Below are 26425 nucleotides of genomic sequence, written 5' to 3' on the forward strand. Positions count from 1 at the left end.
GAGAAAAGACTGGAAAGGGAACAGTAAATGTTGATGTATATTATACAAGACTTAGTATAAGAAATAAGAACAGTCTTTGTAAAAAATATTGTTAGTTTTTATTGAAAAGGAGCGTAGTGTTAGATATACAACTGGTGGTAAGTGTTATTATTTAGTTTATTTTGTGACTTAATATCTAATACTCGTTTAGTTTTTAAGCGTTGTAAACAGTTTTAAAAGCTTTAGTTACGATATTTTTGTTATGTAGCTATGTAAGAGTCATACGCTATGTTTGCAATTACATTGTTGTTTAGGCTTTACTATTTATTATTGATCTTGTGTTACTCAAATCTGCGGCAGTTTTTCTCGTTACTTTAACTGAATATTGTTAAATCATTGCGCTTCATACTTGAGAGAAAATTCCAGGTCTCAATAGCGATCAAGCGAGCACAAGTGAAGAAAAAAGTAACTTTCAGTCAGTAAAAAAGTTATAAAACGTGAAGTTAGATGGCTTGCGAGTGACTGGCCGTAATGTTGGATATTTTAAAACGAGTTTCACAGTTTATTAGAGATAATAATAATAATTTATCTTGTCAAAGGGTGTTCTAAAGTAACTGAATCCGCCTGTATTGACTTTATTAAAATGAGACAATTATATGAAGTTCAAAATACAACTGTGGTAATACACTGGGTAGCGTAAGTGCTTTTTTCACTGATACTATTGTGAAAGGAGCAAAAAAAATAATTTGTCTTGTCAACTGAATTCTAACTAATTGAATCAGCCTAAGTGGACTTTTCACAATAAGAAAGAACTAATTAGAGCTTTGGATAGAACTGTGATACTCTATGGTGTGAAAAAATTTGTACATGTGTTTGATTTATTTTCAATACAATGTTTTCAAACAAGTGGATTATGTGCTGTTCGTTTATTCTCAGAATTTATCGCCAAGAAGTCACAGACACCTACTGTACGAGAATTCTTAGCCCTCACAAACATAAAACCCTGACAATGGCCAATCCAGTTCCCCAAGGACATAATTGATTACTATATTGATCTATGATCACACACCACGAAGAAATCTCCACATTAAAATGCTTTAATCTCTTTTTTTTTTTTTTTTGTAAAGTTTCATGCGGGCTATCTGTACATACTTTTAACTGGCAGACTAAGGAAAGTGGCTAGTCAACAATATCAACCGTCAATTCTGTGCTACTCTTGTCTATTACAGCGCACCCACTTCTTTTCAGATTAACGTGCAAGTAAAGATAACAAACAAACAAATATGACGTACAGCTAAAGGACCATATAGTCCAGTAATCTGGTAAGAACAAACAACCATGGTGTACAGTTAAAGGATCATCTGGTTCTGGTGCTGTTAATCATGCATGAACTAAAGAGCACGACGTACAGCTAAAGAACCATATAGTCCAGTAATCTGGTAAGAACAAGCAACCATGGTGTAAAGTTAAAGGATCATCTGGTTCTGGCGCTGTTAATCATGCATGAACTAAAGAGCACGACGTACAGCTAAAGAACCATATAGTCCAGTAACCTGGTAAGAACAAACAACCATGGTGTACAGTTAAAGGATCATCTGGTTCTGTAATCATGTAAGTGCGTGTGTTTTCCTATAGCAAAGCCACATCTGGCTATCTGCTGAGTCCACCGAGGGGAATCGAACCCCTGACATTAGCGTTGTAAATCCGTAAACTTACCGCTGTAATGGGGGTAATAATAATAATGTAAGAACAAACGACCATGAAGTGGAGCAAAAAGGCCATCTGGTTCTGGTGCTATTAATCATGCCACTGTTACCTAGAGTTTGTTTTTCTTATAGCAAAGCCACATCGGGCTATCTGCTCAGCCCACCGAGGGGAATCGAACCCCTGATTTTAGTACCGCTGTACTGTCTGTTACCTAGAATGGTGCTGTTAGTCATGCCACTGTTACCTCCACAGAATGGTGCTGTTAGTCATGTTACTCTTAACTACATAGAATGGTGCTGTTAATCATGTTACTGTTACCTCCACAGAATGGTGCTGTTAATCATGCCACTGTTACCTCCACAGAATGGTGCTGTTAGTCATGCCACTGTTACCTCCACAGAATGGTGCTGTTAATCATGTTACTTTTAACTACACAGAATGGTGCTGTTAGTCATGCCACTGTTACCTCCACAGAATGGTGCTGTTAATCATGTTACTCTTAACTACACAGGGTAGAATACCGCAAAGTTGTTAGCCTATTTTATACAATACATTAAAGTTCGATTGTGATGGTACAAGTAATGTGTCACACACGACTAATAAAAACGGACATTATATTTAGTCAAATGCAAAGAACAGAAACCAACGACAACGACTTGGTGTCAATTAATTCCTTTTTTTTTTCACTTCAGGCAGGATTTAAACTATTGCCAGACAACGGGGATAACAGACGATCCATTAGGTTCTACCTTTTCGGTTTGATGAAAGGTCATACAACGTATATACTGTATTCTGTAGAGACCACATGAATTCCCATGCACAATCCATACAACGACCTTCCACAATACATGTGGTCAAACTTTCCACGCTACTAACTACAAAAACTAGTCTTCAAGCTATTATTCTCCAAATTCATTGAAACTTCTTATAAACAAATAAAACCCAGTCTGTGATACCAATAATTTATAAACACCAGGCAGGTTTCGAGATGCTTAAAACTGCACGTGAAATAATACAGACCATATTTATTGTCATGACTTAGGCTTACCATTCTTCCACTGGAGGTATGACCGACTCGCAACCGGCCTGGGCGCTATCAGTATCACTCACAGTTCCGCTACTCTCGCTCGTGGAACTGTCCTCATCACTAGAACTTGTCAGATCTGTGTCAAAAGCAACTGTTCTAGGATCGTTCAGATTGGGTTCGAATTGATATGGTGCTACTCAACACTGTTCAGAACACAAAGTCAAAACAGACTCCGCCTCTGTTTCTCCGTATGCACTTGCCATGTTTATTTACATTCAACGGCTGGCGTTGGCGGTTTGTTTGGCAACTATTACGTCACAGTACTTTTCCTAGCGGCAAACGTAAAATCTAAAACGTTCGGATTGCAGCTCGGAAAGGGCTCTTTCTGCATCAAGTGCTATGTTTTATTTATTAACACATATTTTTTTATAAAAAAAATGTGAACCTGCAAAATATTATAATCAGTATGAGTAGTTCTTTTGACTGCAAAGTTTTCTTTTATTTTCTGTAAAATTTACCTTTAACCCTAATTTACTGGTGTAGAAACTGCTACGGCCAACTATGTAAACATTTTAGATCACATAATAACAAAGATATTAACCCTTAAACCATCATCAACTGATACTGTTTTCTACAACATTCTCGCTGTTTAAGGGTTAAAGAAAATTTAAGCCTAATCTACTAGTGTAAAAAGTGCTACGGTTAACTGCATAACAACTGATTTTAAATAAAAATAAAAATAATAAACAAAAATATTAACACAGAAACGCGTGTGTGTGTGTGTGTATCAACACAAACAACCAGATACACAATGATGGGTAAATATGAAGTGTAATAAGTAGAAATTTAAGTAAAGAATGAATATTATATTTATATATTTAATACGATGTAAATACAAATATTATTTAAATAATTAAGTTAATAGTTACATCAAAAAGAAGGCCCGAGATAAAGACAGCAAGAACAAACCAATGACCAAACAGAAAATATTTATAATTCAAAACGAACTTTAATTTAAAAAAAAAATCACACTGCACAAACAAAATGGTAACTTCATTTATTTCGGTTACACAATGTGTATACTTTTAATAAGACTTGTTCTGGATATTATATATCCATACACATGTACAAAAACACAGTGGGTAAACAGTAAATGTTTTGGGTATACATCTTGGTAAACAATATTATGTTAAGCCTTTCAAATTCGCCTAATTCCCTCCAACAGTATAATTACTCTGAAAGTGCGATAGTCCGATATTATACTGTATTAAACAGAATAAAGTTTTGTTTACTTTTAGCAAATCGAAACCAGAACTTAATTTGCTCTATACGTTACATTTATACCGAAGCCTAACTGACACATTCAGATACGCATACAAATGCACCAACAAACTTAACGACCATTGTTTACGTAAATTTCTTATCAGGGTTACAATACTTTACCTACTGCATAAAACTTCGGGCAAACGTACTAAACAGTGTCTAGTTTTGGCATAAAAAAATCTCTCTCTCTCTCTCTCTCTCTGGTGTTTGGGTATATGTTTATACCCAGGAGGGTCAGGCACACCAGACCTCTTCCTCCTGTAAAAAAAAATCTCTCGTTTGTTGGATTGTGTTTTGAATTTCGCGCAAAGCTACATGAAGGCTATCTGCGCTATAGCCGTCCATAATTTAGCAGTGTAAGACTAAAGAAAAGACAGCTAGTCATCACCACCCACCGCCAACTTTTGGGCTATTCTTTTACCAACGAATAGTGGGATTGACCGTAACTTATAACGTCCACACGGCTGAAAGGGCGAGCATGTTTGGTGTGACAAGGATTCGAACCCGCGACCCTCAGATTACGAGTCGAACGCCTTAACCCACATGGCCATGCCGCGCCCTGTTAGGCTGTAAAATTTCTAAAATTTTGTTGCGAGACACACTTAACCACAGTTTATGCCTTCAAGTTCAGACATATTTTATTATACAAAGTAATTCACTGAATATGTTTTTACACATTTTTTTTTACGCAAACTGTATAAAAATACTTTTTTGTGATTAATCTCTCGGCATTAAAAAAATTAACCAATAAGAGTTCTTGATTAAACTTCCATAAAAGCTAATAGAAAGTTGCCTACACTCAAGCCTACGCTCTGAATACTGAATAACTCATTCTTGTTGGATGATGGTGGCCAACAGGATACGACCCTAATCTCCTGTGTTCACATTATTCTAAATCGCTTAAGTCAGTTTAGGAAGAAGAGAAGATAGTTGAGAATGTAGAAAAGACAGGAAAATACTGATATAGTGGAAAAACCAAATCACTGAAACAAACACCTTTGTTATATAAAGATACTTCGCGTGTTCCAACATCAATAAACGAGTGCTGTTCTTGATACTTCTTGATAGATTTGTCAATGAGATCTTATGTAAAGGACGTTTTCTACTTAATATGGGCACCATTTTTGTCTTTACTGGTCAGAACCACGTGGATGATTAAGAAATAGCTCAACGCGAAGCTGTCAAATATTCGAAAACGGTTACGTGCTGTTGCATGGTCCATTTGATTTTAGGCTATCGGAATACCTAGCGTTAGTTTGTGGATCGTCGAGTACTGGCTACATTGGTGAAGTTGACAGATGCTATTCGACAGCGTCCATCCGTATTGAATATCGAACAGTTTCGTTCAGAACGTCATCTCAATGATTCAGGCCATCAGGAACTATTAAAATTTGTGTGTGTGTAGATATATCCAAATTGGACAAAATTGTCTATTTCTATAACCACATGTTTTGTATTCTTTTTCCTTCTTAAACTTATCTCCAGGTGTATATATGTTTGTTTGGAAAGAAAACCAAAAGCCAATTACACATAAAAACACGCAGCAACGCCCTTCATGGGTGTTTAACCAGAATTTAATGATGGAGGTTTAGAACTGGGTGGTACTTACTCACAAGCTGCCGGGATCATGTAACAAATAATTTTTGTGTGCTGACATACACATACTAACAAGCACGTATGTTAAAGTGAATTACGCGTATAATTCACGTGAAGCAGACTATGACAAATAGAATCCATCAGCAAGGCCACGTGCGACAGCACATCTTGTGACACGTATCTCAAACACCAGAAAAGGTGGAAAAAAAAAAAATCCATCTGTAATAAAAGTTACGAGTTTACAAGACTACTGTAAAAAATAAAAATATATGATGTACATATTGGGACCGTAATGAACTTGTCCATTTTTCTTTTCATATGTGTTACGTTAAATAGTATGGTCGACGATCCTACGGGTTATTTCAGTAACCACTTATGAAACTATAAACCGGGCAATGACTTGTATTCTCAATGTAACTATTCATTACATAGTTACATGACTATGTAACTAGTTCTCAATGTAACTATTCATTGAGAATACTGGCACACCCAAAATTCACGGGTTACCTGTAAACCCACGCAACATAGTGAGCCACAGATATAGTGGATCAGAATCAGTAACACCAAAGAAACCCGACTTGACAGGCAATCCTTTACGGCTGTCATGTCCCAATACTGCTTCGTGATCTGAAGCGTCATACCTTGTACTGCACCTAAGGGAATTTCTCTAAGCAGAGTTCTCTCTGACCACACACGTTTGGTTGGTTAGAGAAATACACATCCAATCTTCAGGAGAGATTGCAAAAGTCGCTTTTCTGGATTCTTGGCACTTTTCGGGTCTATTTAATATCTACCTTTCATTCGTAACTCTTGCCAAATCTTTGTATCTGAATACGAGCTTCTAAAAGGTGTTGTTAAAAGTATACTTTGGGATTAGACACGTTTACCGTTAGATCTACTGCACTTTACGCAATACGTGCATCTATATAAATAAACGTCAGTATGCATGTGAGCGTATCTATTCATTAAAAGTCTCCACCTTTCTTGATCAATCAGCCCCAAACTTGACACAGTGTACAATATGACATGATGAAGGTCATGGAGAATGCACACTCCATCTAATTTCATATCTAATAACCAATAATATCCAATAAACGAGTACTCCAGATGGCATTTAATATTATATATTTTATTACCTATCTCCTTTCCCGTCCATCCGCTTATGTGTCTCAGGAGGAATGTCTACAGACTTAGATCATTAGCGTTAAGTAAGTGGCAGTCCTCGTCAACATTTCAGTCAAAGTTTCGAGCTTATATAAGGAGATTGAAACTCAATAAAACAGAATAAGAACAAACCTCTCTTTGCTTTAACAGACTGATCAGATGACGTCAGAGAATCGCTCGAAGCAACTAAATTTTCAATCCATAGAGAAATCATTGTATTAAGCCTAAATATTGACCAGGCAGGATATTCTAATTAGAGTGGCATTAGCTGTTAATTACGTCCAATAGAAACCTGTCACACAAAAAAGGTCTTCAACACTTCGCGCAGACACATTAAAAGATCGGTAAGCACGTGTTTCCCCCCCCCCCCTCAAGCACGTGTTGCCCCCCGTCCCCTCCACACAAACACTGAGAAATCTGCTTAGCATGTCCGCTCTTCAATGAAAACCTATAAGGACAAAAGTATATTGACGTGACATAGTTAAACTGTGCAAAGCACCGACGTTTTTGTTGTTGTCAGCAAAAAGTGAATACGAAAATTTAAGTTCATCTGCGTGTTCTTCCAAAATTCATCGATAATATCACTTACGTCATGATTCCCAGCCCCAGTACAACACATTTCCCAAAGGAAATGAAGGATAAGATATAAGCTTGTGCGTGTGTGTGTGTGTGAGAGTGATAGAGGAAGAAGAGATTATGCGAATGTTTCTTTTGTTTGTTTGGAATTAAAATCAGCTTTCGCAATCTTTCATTCTTATAACAGGGCAAGGATATACGACCGTTCTCCCGCGGGGTAATATAGTATTTAAAACATTTCAATCACCCCAAAACGAGCTAGAAGCATCGGCTTGTATACTGATATATCAAGATAAAGTACCATTCCAAATGTAACGAACGGTTGAAGGAACAATTTCCGCTCGAGACACACATAAAACTAGAACACTGATATCGATTTTTTGGAACTTAACGGTTGTTCGAAAGTCCTGCCCAATCCGCTGAGCTGGTAACCAAACACGATGTTTCATAGTTATTATTTGTTCCTTCTCAACGTTCGTAAACACACCCATGGTTAGAACGTGTAAAAATGATTGGCTAGAGAGCTCGTTTCCATGTTTGAAATTATGCTACAACCAAGAAGTAATAACATATATCAAAGAAGGATAATTGGAGAAAACCTGTGTGTACGTATCAGTATACGGGAACAAACACAACACACACACACACACACACACACACACACAAAACTGATGGAAAAAATGCTCTACGATAAATTTTATATATACAATTAATCTTTCTATATTCTTCCTCATCCACCAGACTTATTTCTCAAACCTCAGCAGAACCAAACCACGTTGATGGTAGGAGATAATGGAATTTCTACGTTCTCAATTTCAACAACACGAGGAAAGGAATGTGGAAACAAAAACTGGGAAAAAATAACAACAAAAGTTAAGATTTCTTAAAAATGAACGCGTACAATTGATATGTAAACGCTGACGTTCATTAAAATCGTTTCCACGTAAAGCTGGCACATTTTCTAGTCCTCCACAAGAGACGCACAATTACAGCTATCTAGCCTGATAAGTGTATCGGCGGAAACGTATGACAGGAAGTTGTTAGTGTACATTGTCGGTGGATTTTAAATGAAGTCTTAGTGTTTATTTTAACAAAGCGACATATTTCTCTGCAGTTCTGTTACAATGCTATCTGACACAACGGTTTCAATCAAAGTAAATAACACCCCCAACTGTTTCACACAGCGTCAGATATATTTTAACTGGTTTCTCTCTAGGGTAAAGGACAAATGCAAATTAACGGTCTCATAGAGAAACCTAAAAGAGCCAGGAGTCACGGTGGATCTCCTTTTCCTTCTCGTTAAAAGAGACAAGTCACTTTGTCAAGTTACAACAACGGTCTTACGTAGATAACTATCAAAAGCGACAGCTGACAAAGTTTGCAAAAAACAACAACACAATGGTAGTAAAATATAGGAAAACCAGTTCAATATACATTTCTGGCCTAAACCCTTCTGCAGGTGATGTCTATTAAAATATATTTCATCAACAATGACAGTTTGATTCCAGACCACCTAGAGCATCAGCAGGAACAGTTTCTTACCCGTCAGCTTGATATTAAGCGAGCTTGAACGTGAACTAATACAAAAGAGCTAATTTTGTTAACATGAATCACGACAGTAGTTCATAACAGGGATCGTAAAGAATAGCAAAAAACCATAATGGAACATTCTGGCAAAAACATCGTAAACTGTATTGATTCAGTTCAAACAACACTTTAAAATAGTTAATATTGACTGCGAAGACTGCACACAAAAAATTCACAAAATAAAACATGCATAAAAAAGAAAATTCACTCAAAACGGTCAGTTGATTTTTTTTTTTGCCAGCTTACAACAAACACGACTTAGTAAAATAATAAATAAGATATTGTAAAGGTCTTGGGGGGTATTGAAAAGTTGGCTTATTTTTTCTATATTTTACATAAGTTAAAAACAACATTACACTAGTATATAAGATGTTACCATTACCCTTAGAAGTTAATATTAACATTAGCTGACTGTGACACGTAGATACTCAATGCTTTGTACACTATACAATCGGTATCTTTAGGGAGCCAAACCCTATATTATGTTAAGTGAAGAATATAAATACAGGTAATATTAGATTTTTATTCCCCACATACCTAGAATAATTACCTTAAAAGACATGAAGTTTTATTCTAAGTGATGTTTTAGATGTTTATGTTTTATTTGAAAAGGCTGCTTTTCTACTGTTAAACATTTACACTCACTTAGTGAGGGTTGGGTCTTAGTTTTGGCATATACTTCGCCATTTCCATGCATAAGTATATAGATAATTTAGTTACACATGAACTAAGTGTTCGCCATATTCTCAAACCATCTTCAGCTGCTGCAGCTTGACGTTTTTCATCCCAAACTAATGTGATCAAATAGTCAATTGCTACAGTAAATCATCATGGGCCGTAATGATTATTACCATTACAATATATAAAGTTATCTACCACACCAAATAATCTTTTGCCCATAAACCTGCAAATAATAATTGTAAAAAAATATTTAAGGAAACAAGGCTGGAGTCAGTGTAGACATTATTTAATCAAACTACAAATCCATATTTTGACTCCACGAAATGTATTTCTAGGTAACAACATGAAACTAGTAAAAAAAATTGCAGTTTGAGCAAATAATGTTTACAGTATTTCCAGCCTTGTTTGCTTTACTTTTGTTTTTTACAATTTCTATTTGCGGGTTTTCAAATTTTGAATAAAAAGAGCATTTACTTCACAAAATGAAATTCCATAAATTAAATAACTCAGAAATGTCATGCTTACACAGAGGGTTTAGTATATTATATTAAAATGACTTGTATCAGAACTACAATATAACGTTGTTTGGAATTTAGTTTGTACTGTGGTGCCACTGAAAATTCATCGCTTTTCATAAGGATGCGTAACAGTAATTTCTGACGCAAGATATTCATACACTTGTGTTCAGATCGTGGATTAAGAACTTCCAAGACGTGGATCGACTTGGGGTACCAGGCTACCCAGCAAAATGCAGCGTCATGTAACAAGTGATAACCAAAAACACAAAGATCAATGGCAAAAACTGTACACGTACAAAAAGAAATAGTTCGTAACATAACCATGGAGGAACTGTATCTGGAAACAAAAGTAAATGGATATGGGTTCACCAGGACTTCCATCCTTACCCTCCGTTCAGGGGTCCCACACCTTAAGGAGCTGTAGAATGATATTCATGCTATTTAGTTTGAATACACACTGGAAAAATGTTGTCCTCGTACACCAGATGGATTACGAAAAGCGCTAACAGGGAACAGTGGTGTGATTTGAATATGTTAGCCTTACGAATGAGCCTACTGAAACAGAAACTGTGCTGTCTCCTGGTTTCTGTATTATGAAAACACTTGCACCTTTTACAAAATAGTAGGGCTTAACTTTCTCCCACAGTTTAACCGCCTAGTAAAGAAATTCAAATAAGCAATTTAGTTCTCCTTAAAGCAAGGTTATGACAGTCCTACAAATACCTATTTTGCTCAGTTAGTTCCATACATACAGTAAGTGTGGGTATGCTTTTATCTCACAACTTACATAATAATCACTAAACTAAATCGTTATCAGATTGAATACACACGAATTACGTATAGTGAGAAATACGCAACCAATCAGCAACTCACAAAAGCTGGGCATCCAACCTACAGAAGCACGGGACGTCTTCTCAGAAACTTCACTCCTGTATAGAATCAATCCAAAGCCGGGACAATCCATTGAACTGCACGCTCGTCGAGGGTCAAGACCTCCATTAAGACGAGAGTGCGTTTATCTGCCGTTTTGTTTTCTTTCTTTTATTTTCTAGTAATAGTTCAGACTGTTAGCAGCCTTCCAACGTAAACACTTCAGTAGAGCTTCTCCGAACCACCTCCCATCGGCGGACTTGTACAACAAAGGCAAAATATTATCATACCTGTATACAGACCCAGTGGAGGTCTGATGAAAAGTGGCCCCTTGAAAAACCGAAGCACAAACGTTAACCTTTCTACAATGAAAGCAACCAGTATATAACAAACATCTGGAACATGGTTGAAACGACATAAACTCTTAAAAAAAGACTGTGTACAATACGCGGTCTTACAAGGACGCTGCATCGCGAATCTCATGACTCATGTTTATGAAACAAGGTTTACTGTAACGTGCGTATGTGTATATAACACATGTTTATCTTGTTAACTTCAGTGATAGTGAATTACATTTAGCTCCGTCATCTCTACTGGTGTACTACAGGCGGGTTAATACACGTACGTTTTACCAAACCAATGTGAAGTCTCTAAACATGTTTGATAAACACGACTACAACGTCTACAAGAGCAGAAACGCGAATTACAAGACTGAAAAAAAAAAGGGATTCAGCACCGTTCATCGCAAAAAAAAAAAAAAAAATAAAAAAACGAAAATCCAATCGCGATCACCATAGGCAACACGAGGTGCGTTTCCATAGTATCCAGGTCACAATCATTTTCGTGTCTCTTTAGAGAGCCTCGGAACCGACCCTATGGTTACGACAGCACCAGCCGGAGGAGGTAAGACTTCATTCAATCATGCTTAGGCTGCTTGGGATTAAAGCTATGCAAGAACTTTTTTTTTTAATAACAGTATTTAATCCCAACTACGTGTACAAGTGGCCCTTGGCGCTTAAAACTTAAAAGACAGCCGCTTAAACCTGAAGAAGATTTACTCATGACAGAATCGTCTTCAGACTTGCGTATTCAACGTGGAGAAACACATGGCGTTCAGAGCGCATCATGCATAGCTAGAAGCTAAACCTGAGTCATCGAGACGGATTCTCTGAACGCACGAACTCGGCGGTATCCTGTATTTTATGGGTAATCTCGACAGTCCAGTAGCAAGTGAAGACTGGCTCACGTATTTAGTCTCTCCGTCCTATATGGATGAAAGGTGTTTAGGGAATGTATAAACATTCCCACGTTTCATGCCTCGAAATAGTGAGGGAGGAAGAGAAAAAAGCGTTTATAGCAATCAGTATCACTTTTAGGAAGGCCCCGGCCTGGCCAGGTGGGTTAAGGCGTTCGACTCGTAATCTGAGGGTCCGGGTTCGAATCCACGTCACACCAAACATGCTCGCCCTCTAAGCCGTAGGAGCCTTATAATGTGACGGATAATCCCACTATTCGTTAGTAAAAGAGCAGCCCAAGAGTTCGCGGTGGGTGGTGATGACTAGCTGCCTTCTATCTAGTCTCACAATGCTAAATTAGAGGACGGCTAGTGCAGATAGCCCTCGTGTAGCTAGCCGTCCCTACTTTAGCAGTGTCAGACTAGAGGGAAGGCAGCTAGTCATCACCACCCACCGCCAACTCTTGGGCTACTCTTTTTACCAACGAATAGTGGTATTCGCCGTAACATTATAACGCCCCCACGGCTGAAAGGGCGAGCATGTTTGGTGCGACGTGGATTCGACCCCATGACCCTCAGATTACGAGTCGAACACTTTAACCCACCTGGCCAGGCAGGGGCCTCTAGTGTACAGAACATAATTTTTAAAAAAATCACTGTAATTCGAACGGCTTAATACGGCAACTAATACCGAATCTTTGATACTGTTGAACTAATTCTACGGCATCACAGTTTTCACTGCCACTAACCACGAGTTTTTTATCATTCAACTTCAAGTGCTCAAGCATTAATAAGTGACTTTTTCAAGTCTTCCAGAAGTACTTTGCATTATTTAGTTGCTTATATTACATTTTAAGGAAAAAACCAACAACATAAGATTGTTAAAGAAATATAAACGTTGAAGGGTTTGTAACACAAACCATAAAAACAGACTACACAGAATTTCGAACGAAAACATCCCTAAACCAACAACAGTCAATACCTCAGGACACAGAGACCACGTTTCACTGAACATAGACAAATACAAACAAAAACTGTAAAACAAAGTATCCTATACTTAAAAATCGTTGAATCATATTACGATAGAGAAATTACACACGAATGCTGTTATTTGTTATGACACGTAACAAAGCGTATGGTTTATGCTTGGGAGAAACACGAGTTACGGAAGAGAGATGGATTTTCTAAAAAAAAAATCGAATAGTTGAACTATGTGTGTGTGTGTGTAAAACATTTTTATCTGATGCGTTTCTACTAAACGAATCGAGAGCCGTCGCTCAGCCCCTGGATAGCTTCTCAGATATACCATACAAAGCTGAGAATTCCATTAGTAGCCGTGATTGAAATTCTGGGCAAACAGTGCTCAGCGAATTGGGATTTACTAAGGAACAGAAAACAGGGTCTTGAATTCCGGGAACAGCTGCGCGTCTCTCAAACCACGCTGCTCCACTGACAGCTCACACAGAATTGCCGCACATTTCATGGAGCTGTAATCTCAGAAAAGCCGTGGTATCCCTTCATGATATGAACAGGCACGGTGTAGTTCATAATAAAAGAAAAACACGGCTAGGAGAGGAGGGGGGGGGGTATGAAACGAACTAGAAGACAGACAGCGGCTTCGTTCTTCTTGGTAGCATTCTAGCCCCCCCCCCCGTTCATCTAATCATCGCTACCCATCCTGTACAGACAGTAAATTAGTTGTTAGGAGGATCAACCGCACCCACCAGGTGCAAGAGAACACTGCCCTCTAGTGGAGACAAGTGCAGTTTTAAGCCGCCGCCGAGTTCAGTCCAGTTCACAGCGCGAAAGACCAAGTTACCGTACTGAATGAAAAACAGGTTCTGTTCGCGCAGAAATGTAAGAAAAAGTATTCGCGAAGTGTATACATTGTGCGAGTACATTGAAACTGTGGTTAACAGTATAATAACCAAGTTATAAAACCTTGTGTAAATAATTCTACCTTCATAGTTCTTCTGTTCGCTTAATAAACTTTCTGAAAGGTACAGCGAAAAATTTGTGCTTAATGCTTAGTGAACGGGTTGTCTTCGCCGAGTTCAGCGGAGTTCGTAACTTTGCTGTTTGTGTTAAGATATGTAATTTATTTTCCAAGTTATAGGGTCTGACTTCGTTGTGTGTAAGCACAGGCTGTTTCATTCCAACAAGTCTGCTTCTAGGAAACACTCGTCTATTTTGGTTTTTTTTAAACCCCACGTAACTCTGGGTGGACCTAGACTAAACAGAGAGGTAAGAAAACTTTGAAAATATCTTGAACAAGGGCTCTAAATATCGTTTTTACAGATATTAATTTAGAGACTGGTAACCCAGATAACTGAATTATTATATAGTGAACATGTATTCAACTGTCTAGAGACATAACGATTTCTGAAACTGACGATCGTGGTTTGATTTCGAACCGATCACCCACCTGTATCTTGGATAAAAATAACAATCTAGCATTCTACAAAATTGGAAACAAATACAGCAATTATTACCTTTGATCGCCTATGTTTTGTAAACAATAATTCACATCAAAAAGGTAGAGGGCACTTATTCCTTTAGTATTTCTATTTATGACCCAAATATTAAAGATGTCTGCAGCCACAGGGACAAGTTTTAAGCTACCAAATAAAAGACAAACGATCACCAGCAAAACCCTATAAATTACAATCCACACTGAGTTATTGACTGTTACTATTATAACGCAGCAAATATTGTGTGATCTCGTACGAGTTTAAACCGGGCTTGCCAACCCCAAAATCCAAAGCTAGACCATGCGGCCATCCCGTGTCCTTATTATAATAGACTTATTTGGCCAAACAGTAAAACATTTCCGTGATTAACCCGACAAAGCGGTTTCAACTCAGGTTAATTTTATAACCTACACCCAACTTGATGAATATAACTCATTTTTTTGATACGACTTCAGTGTCATGACAGAGTCGAAGTTGTTACTCACACCCACACAAAAGATTATCTAAGTTGGTGATTTTATTTAAATATGGATTATATAACTTACTTCATCAGAGAGCATAATATTTAACTCGTAGGCATTATGATAAGCAATTATCCTGGAGGGTGGAGACCCTCATGATATCTCACAATACTTCTGCTTGCATAGCATCTCAATTTGTTTCGTATTCATCTTGCTAGGAAGACGGTATTAAAAAGATGTTTTATTTCTGTAGTCTCTCATCCTGTAGCACGTCTAATTTCATCAACCCAAAGTCGCCCGAGTTTAATTACGGTTGGTACTGGTTTTCAAGGGGCTGATTAGGAGGAGACACGTACTGGCTAACCGGTGTATGATGTTTGCAAGAGTCCCGTTTTCTCGAAACTTGTTTCCACAACTATCTCTTCATCTCTCCAGCCGCCGGCAGGTGCATCGCCGGAGATGACACAAATTAATACTCCGAGACATAAGTACGTGCTTTACGAACAGTTTTTTTGTGAATAAGGAAAGAAAGGCTTTCATTCCATCCGCCTCGAGTAACAGTGAAAGTATTTTTACAACTACATGAAGCCGCCCTCTATACGCTGTAATTTCCTCTTTTGATGGATCTGCGAAAAGCAGCGTGCAACGAGAGGCGGGAGCAAGCACGAGCCCCACGTCAATTGAGCTACAGTCCCAGGAGGTTCATCTATTCTGGTAGCAAGGCTTACTTACTATTGAACAACGTCTTTTTTATTATTATTATTATTATTGGTGACACGAAGCTTGAATAATACATACGGTATTATATAACTCGGACTTGAATTTATAAATCACGTTGGGCAAGTAAAAAGAGAAAATTTAGATCGATTCGTTTTACACAAACACCAAAGTCCATCACTCATCTCGGTAGTGACACGAAATTCAATCGAATTTTTTCTTATTCACTTTACGTAATAATGCTACAGCTTTGCAAAAGAAGATAAAACTTCTGTTAAATCAAAAGAATGTGTCTCTTTCTAACAGAATGATTTTCTAAGTCTTCGTGACTGGACAAAATTTATAGTTCTAGAAGTAACAAGATATAAAATGTTCAAACAACTTCAGCATTAGTAAAATGAAAGGATATAAAACGTTACTGTTTTGATGCGTTCACAGAAAAGCTATATAAAAACATACGATCAATCAACACATCAAGGACCCGGCATGGCCAGGTGGTTAGGGAACTTGACTCGTAATTTGAGGGTCGCAGGTTCGGATCCCAGTCACATTAAACATGCTCGCCCTTTCAGCCATGAGGGCGTTATAAGTTATGACCAATCCCACTATTCGTTAGTAAAAGAGTAGCTCAAGAGTTGGCGGTGGGTGGCGATGATTAGCTGCCTTCCCTCTGGTATTTCATTGTTAAATTAGGGACGACTAGCGCAGATAACCCTTGTATAGCTTTGCACGAAATTAAACAACAACAAAAAAAACAACTAATTGAGATATCACGCTTTAAAATAGTCTTAGAAACAGGCGCTATACAGTCATAAACACAGATGTAAACGCACATACAGCGACATATTTTTGCAAATAGTTTGATGCCAATTCTTAACTTAAATTATTTAGCAGTAATAAAAAAAATAAATCTACGAGAAAATGATTTTAATAATATTTAAAAATAGTTGTAATTGAACACATTTTGTTTTAGAGATTACATAAAATTTTGCAATTATACATTAATTGAATGTATTCTACCTCCACCAGGCGGTGCCAAAACAAAGTACAAAGACATTATTTTAGCAAGTAAAACATATTGCTGTCGTTGTGTTTATACTGGTTGTTCCGTAACACATTCAACTTCACCGTGAAGCTATCGTTAGCTACGTTCCAATATAATGGTCCTATTCAACTCGTGCTTTGAGTCCAAACTGCAATTTGATGAGCAAAGTGAAAAATTCGACAGACATCCCAGGAATTACAATTTAAGCTTTGTACTAAAGTGTAAAAAAAAAAAAAATGTTTTAGTGCGTGTGTGTGTGTTTAGGGGAGACAGAAGTATACCCGTGTGCCCTTTATTAAAGGGCAATATATAAACAGGGCGTAAGATAACTGTAATGTTTTTTGATATACCTAAGAGTGCTCTACGGAATTCGTAAAGATTGTTCGATTTTTAGCCATAACGAGCCAACGATCCGAACGGTTTGTACCACTCGTTATTCGTTTTCTAGTAAAGTTCAGTGGCGACAACAAAATGTTTTATATTAACAATAGAATACGATTCTGTGTTGAATATGTCGGTACGAAAACAGAACCAGTCGGGGAAAATAATAATGAATATGTACAAGAAATTAACGTTACTGTAACTTAGAGGTTCCACATCTTAACCAATATGGATATTTAACACGTATGATACGTTAAGTGAAGGAAGTTAATAATTGTGTTTAACTTTACCTCATCCAGTTATTCTTTTTTAAATGTAAGATGTATACCAGATTATATAATTTGTGTTGTTTGTTAAGCGCAAAGCTACACAATTTGCTGTCTGCACTCTGTCCACAGCAGGAAATCAAACCCCGGATTTTAGCATTGTAAGTTCGTGAACAGAGTTGATCCGCCGGGAGAAACAGAGACTAAAGTGAGGGGGATTAACCCCCAACTGTGTCTTGTTTATAGATTAATCAATCTAGTAGGTAGCCACGGAAATAACGGTACTCTACAGATGAGTTTGTTTGTTAAGCCACACAACAGGATATCTGCGTCTACTCACCGCGAGCACCGAAACCCGATTTTTAACGCTGTAAATCCTCAGCCAGCAGTGGATTTCACTTAAGAGTCCAAGGTTTTTTCTACACTTGTAAAATTCAACGTAAAGAAAACGACACCTTTAATTAAGCACTTAGTTTTTTTCTAGACTCGAAACACTCCACAATTTCTGCAACTAGAGGATAAGGGTTATATTAAGTAATAGCGTTAAGATGTTGCTTACAAAACAGGTTATAAGGTTGATCCATCAAAACACTGAATCAAAGGTTTGTTGTATAACTTAGGGGATCTGTTATAGAAGCTAGAATAGCTTAAAGCTTCATTCTATACCCTAAATGTCTTAGTCCGCAATTGGCGCCTCCTGGGCTACCAATGCTCCTAAAAACACGAATTCTAGCTCGTAGTACCAGTAGTTAAATAACAGATTAGTGTAGAATGTTTAGTTTGTATTTAATGAGCAAGCATGTGGTGAGCTAGCTGTTAAGCTGAACAAAAAATGTGTAAGTATCTGATGAGACAGCTGTTGGTAAAGTTGAAAAAACAAACACGTTTCTTAAGGAGATTTTATGGGGCTCACGGTCGCTTTATTTATTAGTGATTCGATTTTTACAATGTGTTCGGTTCAAGCGTATATAGTCTAGAACGTTATCAAAATAAAATCGATATCTTAATACAGGGTTTACAGTAACACGAAATCACAGAAAAATTTAAAGATACCATCAATTTACCATATAGTAATTACAGCTGGACCCAAAACACAAAGTAAATGACTGTACTCAGATTTTTGGTTTTGGTTTGTTTTGAATTTCGTGCAAAGTTACACGAGAGCTACATGCGCTAGCCGTCCCTAATTTAGCAGTGAAAGACTAGAGGGAAGGCAGCTAGTCATCACCACCCACCGCCAACTCTCGGACTTCTCTTCTACCAACGAATAGCGGGATTAATCGTCACATTATAACGCACCCATGGCTGAAAGGGCGAGCATGTTTGGTGTGACGGGGATTCGAACTCGCGACCCTCAGATTACAAGTCAAATTTTTTTTACACTTGGTACTGCAGGGACCAGACACACTGAATCCCTCTGGTGGTGAACTGCATAAAAACAAGTGGATATTTGAAGAGTTAATCGCTAATCAAGAATTCTATATCTAAAACAGATCCTACAAATTTAAATATGTCAATTTCCTGTGTTAATATAATCGCATTATTCGTCACCAAGTGAATTAAGATTAGTTACAGGATATATCTTGTTAACTTGACTTGGTTGTCGTTAAGTGCAAAGTTATGCAATGGGCTATCTCTTCTCTGCCCACCACGGGTATTTGAACCCGATATTTGGTGTTGCAAGCCTCCAGAATAACCGCTTAGCAACTGAGAGCAGAAGGAATCACAAAGTTTAAGTTAAAAAGAGAGTTTTAACACAAACACGCGCGCGCGTTTCACAAAAATCAGTTTTATTAACTAACACGGCTTCCCAGTGGCTCAGCGGTATATCTGCGGACTTACAACGCTAAAATCCCGGTTTCGATACCTGTGGTGGGCAGAGCACAGATAACCCATTGTGTAGCTTTGTGCTTAATTTAAAACAACAGCTAACACACGATGCGAAGAAAGAATACAACACTTGAAGATTCGTTTCTCTTCGTTCAATGACTGGTGTTAACCACTAGACGGCGCTACAGAGTATAAGCTCCTATTGCACAAAAGACGCTATATACAATTATTAGTTTCGTGGACCTCTTAAGTTATCAGCTAAATTATATCTTAATCGATACATTCAAAGTTGCATCGGTCTTTCTTAAAATGATACAAGTCCTTTTCGAACACTGAAAAAAGGCTACACGAGGGCTATCTGCGCTAGCCATCCATAATTTTGAACACATAGAATAGAAGGAAGACAGCTAGTCAACAGCACCCACGGCCAACTTTATGGCTACTCTTAGTGAAATTTAACCGTCACTCTTATAACGCACCTATGGCTCCCAAGTTCGATTTTTTGACGCGACGCGAGCCATTGATCATTGAATCACAGTATGGCGAGTTAACAATGACGCCACTTCATAAAGGAAGTACTTAAACGTATATGAGAACTTTACAAACGTAAAACTTTAATTAAGTTGCTTCTTCAGAGATGGTTTTAATAAAATCTCAGTTATTGAATTTACTTTTGGCTGTCAGAATGCCGCATGGATAATTTCACGAGAGAACTGAATAAAACTTAGAACTAGATAAACTCGCAAGAGTGCGCGAGTAAGATTCATAGTAGTCTACCACAGTTCGGTAATCCTTCACCAGCGGGAGGCAGCAACTGGAAATCCATAAATAAAGAGACCCACATTTCTTGAATGTTTATTGAAGCTCTTGGGGGTATTGGACAGACACGACTTGCAACTGTACAACACGTGTTAAAAATTGATTATTTTGATAACGCAACGCGTTAACAGCACCAATGATGAACTAAAACCCAATACATCTGTTGTTATTAAATATTTAATTAGTTTTACGGTCTCAATGCAACGAGTGAAACACACTATCAATTATTTTACGTACAGTGAACAGTTAAAAAGAGCAGGGTGTAACTTTACAGATAATCTATAACAACAACTTTCAAATGCGAATTTTCATGTAAACATAAATAAACTGAATTGGTTTGAGCTAGTCAAGTACACATTCCCTTTTTTATATTCCTTTACAATTTTACTTTCGATTAAAAACTATATTAATTAATTATATTTTCGCCTGTTACTACAAAATATAATTTTATATCATCAATCTTTAATAATTTAATACTGATTGTACCCTTTATTTCCTTTCTGTAACACCCGCTCACAGTTTTAACCGTTCCACAATTCCACTCGACCTCTGTAACTCCTACATTCTCTTGTTTAAACCCATCACACCAAAGTTTCCATGTAAATATTCAATGAAATTATTAAACTAGTTGTAAAATAGTATGTTTACACGTCACCAGGTGATCGTTGTATCTGTATTTGTTTTGGTTTTTGAATTTCGCGCAAAGCTACTCGAGGGCTATCTGTGCTAGCCGTCCCTAATTTAGCAGTGTAAGACTAGAGTGAAGGCAGCTAGTCATCATCACCCACCGCCAACTCTTGGGCTACTCTTTTACCAACGAATAGTGGGATTGACCGTCACATTATAACGCCCCCACGGCTGGAAGGGCAAGCATGTTTGGCGCGACGGGGATGCGAACCCGTGACCCTCAGATTACGAGTCGCACGCCTTAACACGCTTGGCCATGCCGGGCCCGTTGTATCTGTAATGTTCAAAGACAGCTAGGTAGTTAGGGTGCTTGACTCATAATCTGAGGGTCGCGGGTTCAAATCCCCGTCACACCAAACATACTCGCCCCCTTTTCAGCTCTGGTGGTGTTATAATGTTACGGTCAGTCCCACTATTCGTTGGTAAAAGAGTAGCCCAAGAGTTGGCGGTGGGTGGTGATGACTAGCTGCTAAATTTGGAATAGCTAATGCAAACAGCCCTCGTGTAGCTTTGCGCAAAATTAAAAAACAAACAAACAAACGAATACTTTTTTTCCAGTTGGGGGATTGGTGACGTCATTTAAATTTTTTCTTACAATTCAAAACACTTTTGGGTCTGCACATTCAAGCACATAAAGTTATCCTGAAATAAATCCTCATGTAATAGCATTATACATCAAAATAGTTTTATACGAGAGGTGTCCGTTCATCATAAATATTCATTCAACTATTACGCATGTCTAAGTTCGTCCCAGTTTACAAGATAATATAAATACACCAGATGGCGTACATTACATATCTCATCAGATGAGTGAGCGGAGGAGACGAGTCTTAAATTATGTTACAAAACATTAATTTTAAACAACCGCGAGTGTGCGAGTTATACTAAATTTATACACTCTTACAAATTTAAATGCTATACTTAATAGAACCTAATATGTCGACTACGTAGTTAAGTGATAATTACCACTGTATTGTTACGACACAAAACGCACACTAAGGGAAAAAATCCTCTTGGATTTTGAATTTAAATGCCACGTGGCCACAAGGATCTAGAGCGACTCTTTAATAAATGTTGTAAATTTTTAAATGATATTTATTAGAATTCAAAAGCAACTTTCATTTCTAGATGAGTGCATCATACTTACAAAATATTTATTAATAACCTAAATAAAATGTCATCCCAATATTTCACTACCTATGCCCAATCTGAACTCGAAGCCTGTTGGTGACGTACAAAAAGAAACTGACATTAGTTTGTTAATGTAAATTTAATAAATACAATGAATAAAAACCACACTAAAAACAAGTGTGAACAGTGGTAAAGTAAAAACAAGTGTAAACACGTGGTAAAGTAAAAACAAGTGTAAACAGTGGTAAAGTAAAAACAAGTGTAAACAGTGGTAAAGTAAAAACAAGTGTAAACAGGTGGTAAAGTAAAAACAAGTGTAAACAGTGGTAAAGTAAAAACAAGTGTAAACAGTGGTAAAGTAAAAACAAGTGTAAACAAGGTGGTAAAGTAAAAACAGGTGGTAAAGTAAAAACAAGTGTAAACAGGTGGTGAAGTAAAAACAAGTGTAAACAGTGGTAAAGTAAAAACAAGTGTAAACAGGTGGTAAAGTAAAAACAAGTGTAAACAATGGTAAAGTAAAAACAAGTGTAAACAGGTGGTGAAGTAAAAACAAGTGTAAACAGGTGGTAAAGTAAAAACAAGTGTAAACAGGTGGTGAAGTAAAAACAAGTGTAAACAGGTGGTGAAAGTAAAACAAGTGTAAACAGTGGTAAAGTAAAACAAGTGTAAACAGGTGGTAAAGTAAAACAGTGTAAACAATGGTAAAGTAAAAACAAGTGTAAACAGATGGTGAAGTAAAAACAAGTGTAAACAATGGTAAAGTAAAAACAAGTGTAAACAGTGGTGAAGTAAAAACAAGTGTAAACAGGTGGTGAAGTAAAAACAAGTGTAAACAGGTGGTGAAGTAAAAACAAGTGTAAACAGGTGGTGAAGTAAAAACAAGTGTAAACAGTGGTAAAAAATAAAACAAGTGTAAACAGGTGGTGAAGTAAAACCAAGTGTAAACAGGTGGTAAAAGTAAAACCAAGTGTAAACAGGTGGTAAAGCTAAAACAAAGTGTAAACAGGTGGTAAAAAAAAACCAAGTGTAAACAGGTGGTGAAGTAAAACCAAGTGTAAACAGTGGCGGTAAAGCTAAAACCAGTGTAAACAGGTGGTGAAAGTAAAACCAAGTGTAAACAGTGGTAAAGTAAAACAGTGTAAACAGTGGTAAAAGCTAAAAACCAGTGTAAACAGTGGTAAAGTAAAAACAAGTGTAAACAGTGGTAAAGTAAAAACCAAGCTGTAAACAGGTGGTAAAGTAAAACCAAGTGTAAACAGTGGTAAATGAGTAAAACCAAGTGTAAACAGATGGTAAAGTAAAACAAGTGTAAACAATGGTAAAGCTAAAACAAGTGTAAACAGTGGTAAAGCTAAAACCAGAGTGTAAACAGTGGTAAAGAGTAAAACAAGTGTAAACAGTGGTGAAGTAAAAACAAGTGTAAACAGGTGGTAAAGTAAAACAAAACCAAGTGTAAACAGTGGTAAAAACCAAAACCAAGTGTAAACAGTGGTAAAAAGTAAAACAAGTGTAAACAGATATGGTAAAGTAAAACCAAGTGTAAACAGGTGGTAAAAAGCAAAACCAGTGTAAACAGTGGTAAAGCTAAAACCAAGTGTAAACAGATGGTAAAGTAAAAAAACAAGTGTAAACAATGGTAAAGTAAAAACAAGTGTAAACAGTGGTGAAAGTAAAACAAGTGTAAACAGGTGGTAAAGTAAAAACAAGTGTAAACAGGTGGTGAAGTAAAAACAAGTGCAAACAGGTGGTAAAGTAAAAACAAGTGTAAACAATGGTAAAAATAAAACCAAGTGTAAACAGGTGGTGAAGTAAAACCAGTGTAAACAGGTGGTAAAGTAAAACAAGTGTAAACAGGTGGTAAAGTAAAACAAGTGTAAACAGTGGTAAAAGTAAAACAAGTGTAAACAGTGGTAAAAGTAAAACCAAGTGTAAACAGGTGGCGTAAAAAAAGTGTAAACAGTGGTAAAAAAAAACAAGTGTAAACAGTGGTAAAGTAAAACCAAGTGTAAACAGGTGGTAAAGTAAAACAAGTGTAAACAGGTGGTAAAGCTAAAACCAAGTGTAAACAGTGGCAGCTAAAAACCAGTGTAAACAGGTGGTGAAGTAAAACCAAGTGTAAACAGTGGTAGAAGTAAAACAACCATGTAAACAGTGGTAAAGTAAAACAAACCAGCTGTAAACAGGTGGTGAAGTAAAAAACAAGTGTAAACAGGTGGTAAAGTAAAACAAGTGTAAACAGGGTGGTAAAAGTAAAACAAGTGCAAACAGTGGTAAAGTAAAACAAGTGTAAACAGATATGGCGGCAGTAAAACCAAGCTGTAAACAGTGGTAAAGTAAAACCAAGTGTAAACAGATTGGTAAAAGTAAAACCAAGTGTAAACAGTGGTAAAGTAAAACCGCTGTGTAAACAGTGGTAAAAAGTAAAACCATGTAAACACGTGGTAAAAGTAAAACAAGTGTAAACAGTGGTAAAAGTAAAACCAGTGTAAACAGGTGGTAAAGTAAAACCAGTGTAAACAGGTGGTAAAAAAAAACCAGTGTAAACAGTGGTAAAAGTAAAACCAGTGTAAACAGTGGTAAAGTAAAACAAGTGTAAACAGGTGGTAAAGTAAAAACAAGTGTAAACAGTGGTAAAGTAAAAACAAGTGTAAACAGGTGGTAAAGTAAAAACAAGTGTAAACAGGTGGTAAAGTAAAAACAAGTGTAAACAGTGGTAAAGTAAAAACAAGTGTAAACAGTGGTAAAGTAAAAACAAGTGTAAACAGGTGGTAAAGTAAAAACAAGTGTAAACAATGGTAAAGTAAAAACAAGTGTAAACAGGTGGTAAAGTAAAAACAAGTGTAAACAGGTGGTAAAGTAAAAACAAGTGTAAACAGTGGTAAAGTAAATATATTATTACTTTATTATCACTGGAAGCTTCGTGTTATGAAACTACTCCCATAACGAGAGTATGGGTCAGTTATCGAAGTAGGCCTAGAACGAGAATACGCGTCAGTTACCGTAGTGAGCCTAGAACAAGAGTTCGGGTCAGTTACTGAAGTAAGCTTATAACGAGAGTCGGGTCAGTTACCGAAGGAATTCTACAAGAGTACGGGTCAGTTATCGAAGTAAGCTTACAACGAGAATATATGCCAATTCGGAGCGTACTGTAAATGTGGTTGATATCAGATCGTGTTTACGACAAACGGCAGTTTATTAATATATTTACTTAGCACCAAGATATACACAATTATAGGAAGAAGCGAAAGACATAAAAGCCAAGTCACTACAAATCCATGTTATCCCCCCAAACTTGCCAAGTCACTACAAATCCATGTTATCCCCCCAAACTTGCCAAGTCACTACAAATCCATGTTATCCCCCAAACTTGCCAAGTCACTACAAATCCATGTTATCCCCCCAAACTTGCCAAGTCACTACAAATCCATGTTATCCCCCAAACTTGCCAAGTCACTACAAATCCATGTTATCCCCCCAAACTTGCCAAGTCACTACAAATCCATGTTATCCCCCCAAACTCAAACTTGCCAAGTCACTACAAATCCATGTTATCCCCTCAAACTTGCCCCCAAACTTGCTGTTATCCCCAAACTTGCCAAGTCACTACAAATCCATGTTATCCCCCCAAACTTGCCAAGTCACTACAAATCCATGTTATCCCCCCAAACTTGCCAAGTCACTACAAATCCATGTTATCCCCCCAAACTTGCCAAGTCACTACAAATCCATGTTATCCCCCCAAACTTGCCAAGTCACTACAAATCCATGTTATCCCCCCCCAAACTTGCGCATCCTGCACTCACATAGAAGATGTATTCGCTGCACTCTATCCAATATCGACCATGAACTAATGAAAATGAAAGAATTCTTTGTTTGTTTTGAATTTCGCACAAAGCTACTCAAGGGCTATATGTGCTAGCCGTCCCTAATTTAGCAGTGTAAGAATAGAGGGAAGGCAGCTAGTCATCACCACCCACCGCCAACTCTTGGGCTACTCTTTTACCAACGAATAGTGGGATTGACCGTCACATTATAACGCCCCCACAGCTGAAAGGGCGAGCATGAAAAACGAAAGAAACCCTACTGTAATAGATAAATATAATACATACAACTGAATTCCAAGGAACCACGTTAATGTTTAACTTTATTGGCCCGGTGCATAATATAATGCAAAGTCATCTGTCACAGAATATTTTAAAATTCTAATGATATATTTTAAAAAAAAATAAGTTATCGTCTAATTTTGGAACTTTCTTACGAGCGTGAGTTTTGTTTTGACCTGTCCAATATGTTTAACTCTGGTCATTAATTTTCTCTTTACTTCAAACAAGCGCCGCTTTCTTTCGCGTATACGT

General features: G+C 37.2%; 1 protein-coding gene and 1 long non-coding RNA gene across 41 annotated transcripts in view; one reads left to right on the plus strand and one right to left on the minus strand.

The window, feature by feature from the left end:
- The window catches only part of LOC143248665 (single-stranded DNA-binding protein 3-like), a 232682-nt gene that overhangs the window by 60182 nt on the left and 146075 nt on the right, over window positions 1-26425 (minus strand). The window lies entirely within an intron of this gene.
- LOC143248669 (uncharacterized) overlaps window positions 13915-26425 on the plus strand; it is a 43535-nt gene continuing 31024 nt past the window's right edge. The window contains exon 1 of the long non-coding RNA XR_013027142.1: window positions 13915-14506. This is a non-coding gene — a long non-coding RNA (uncharacterized LOC143248669). The remainder of the gene's footprint in view (window positions 14507-26425) is intronic.

Source organism: Tachypleus tridentatus, chromosome 4 (assembly GCF_004210375.1).
Source record: "Tachypleus tridentatus isolate NWPU-2018 chromosome 4, ASM421037v1, whole genome shotgun sequence".
Classification (NCBI taxonomy): Eukaryota; Metazoa; Arthropoda; class Merostomata; order Xiphosura; family Limulidae; genus Tachypleus; species Tachypleus tridentatus.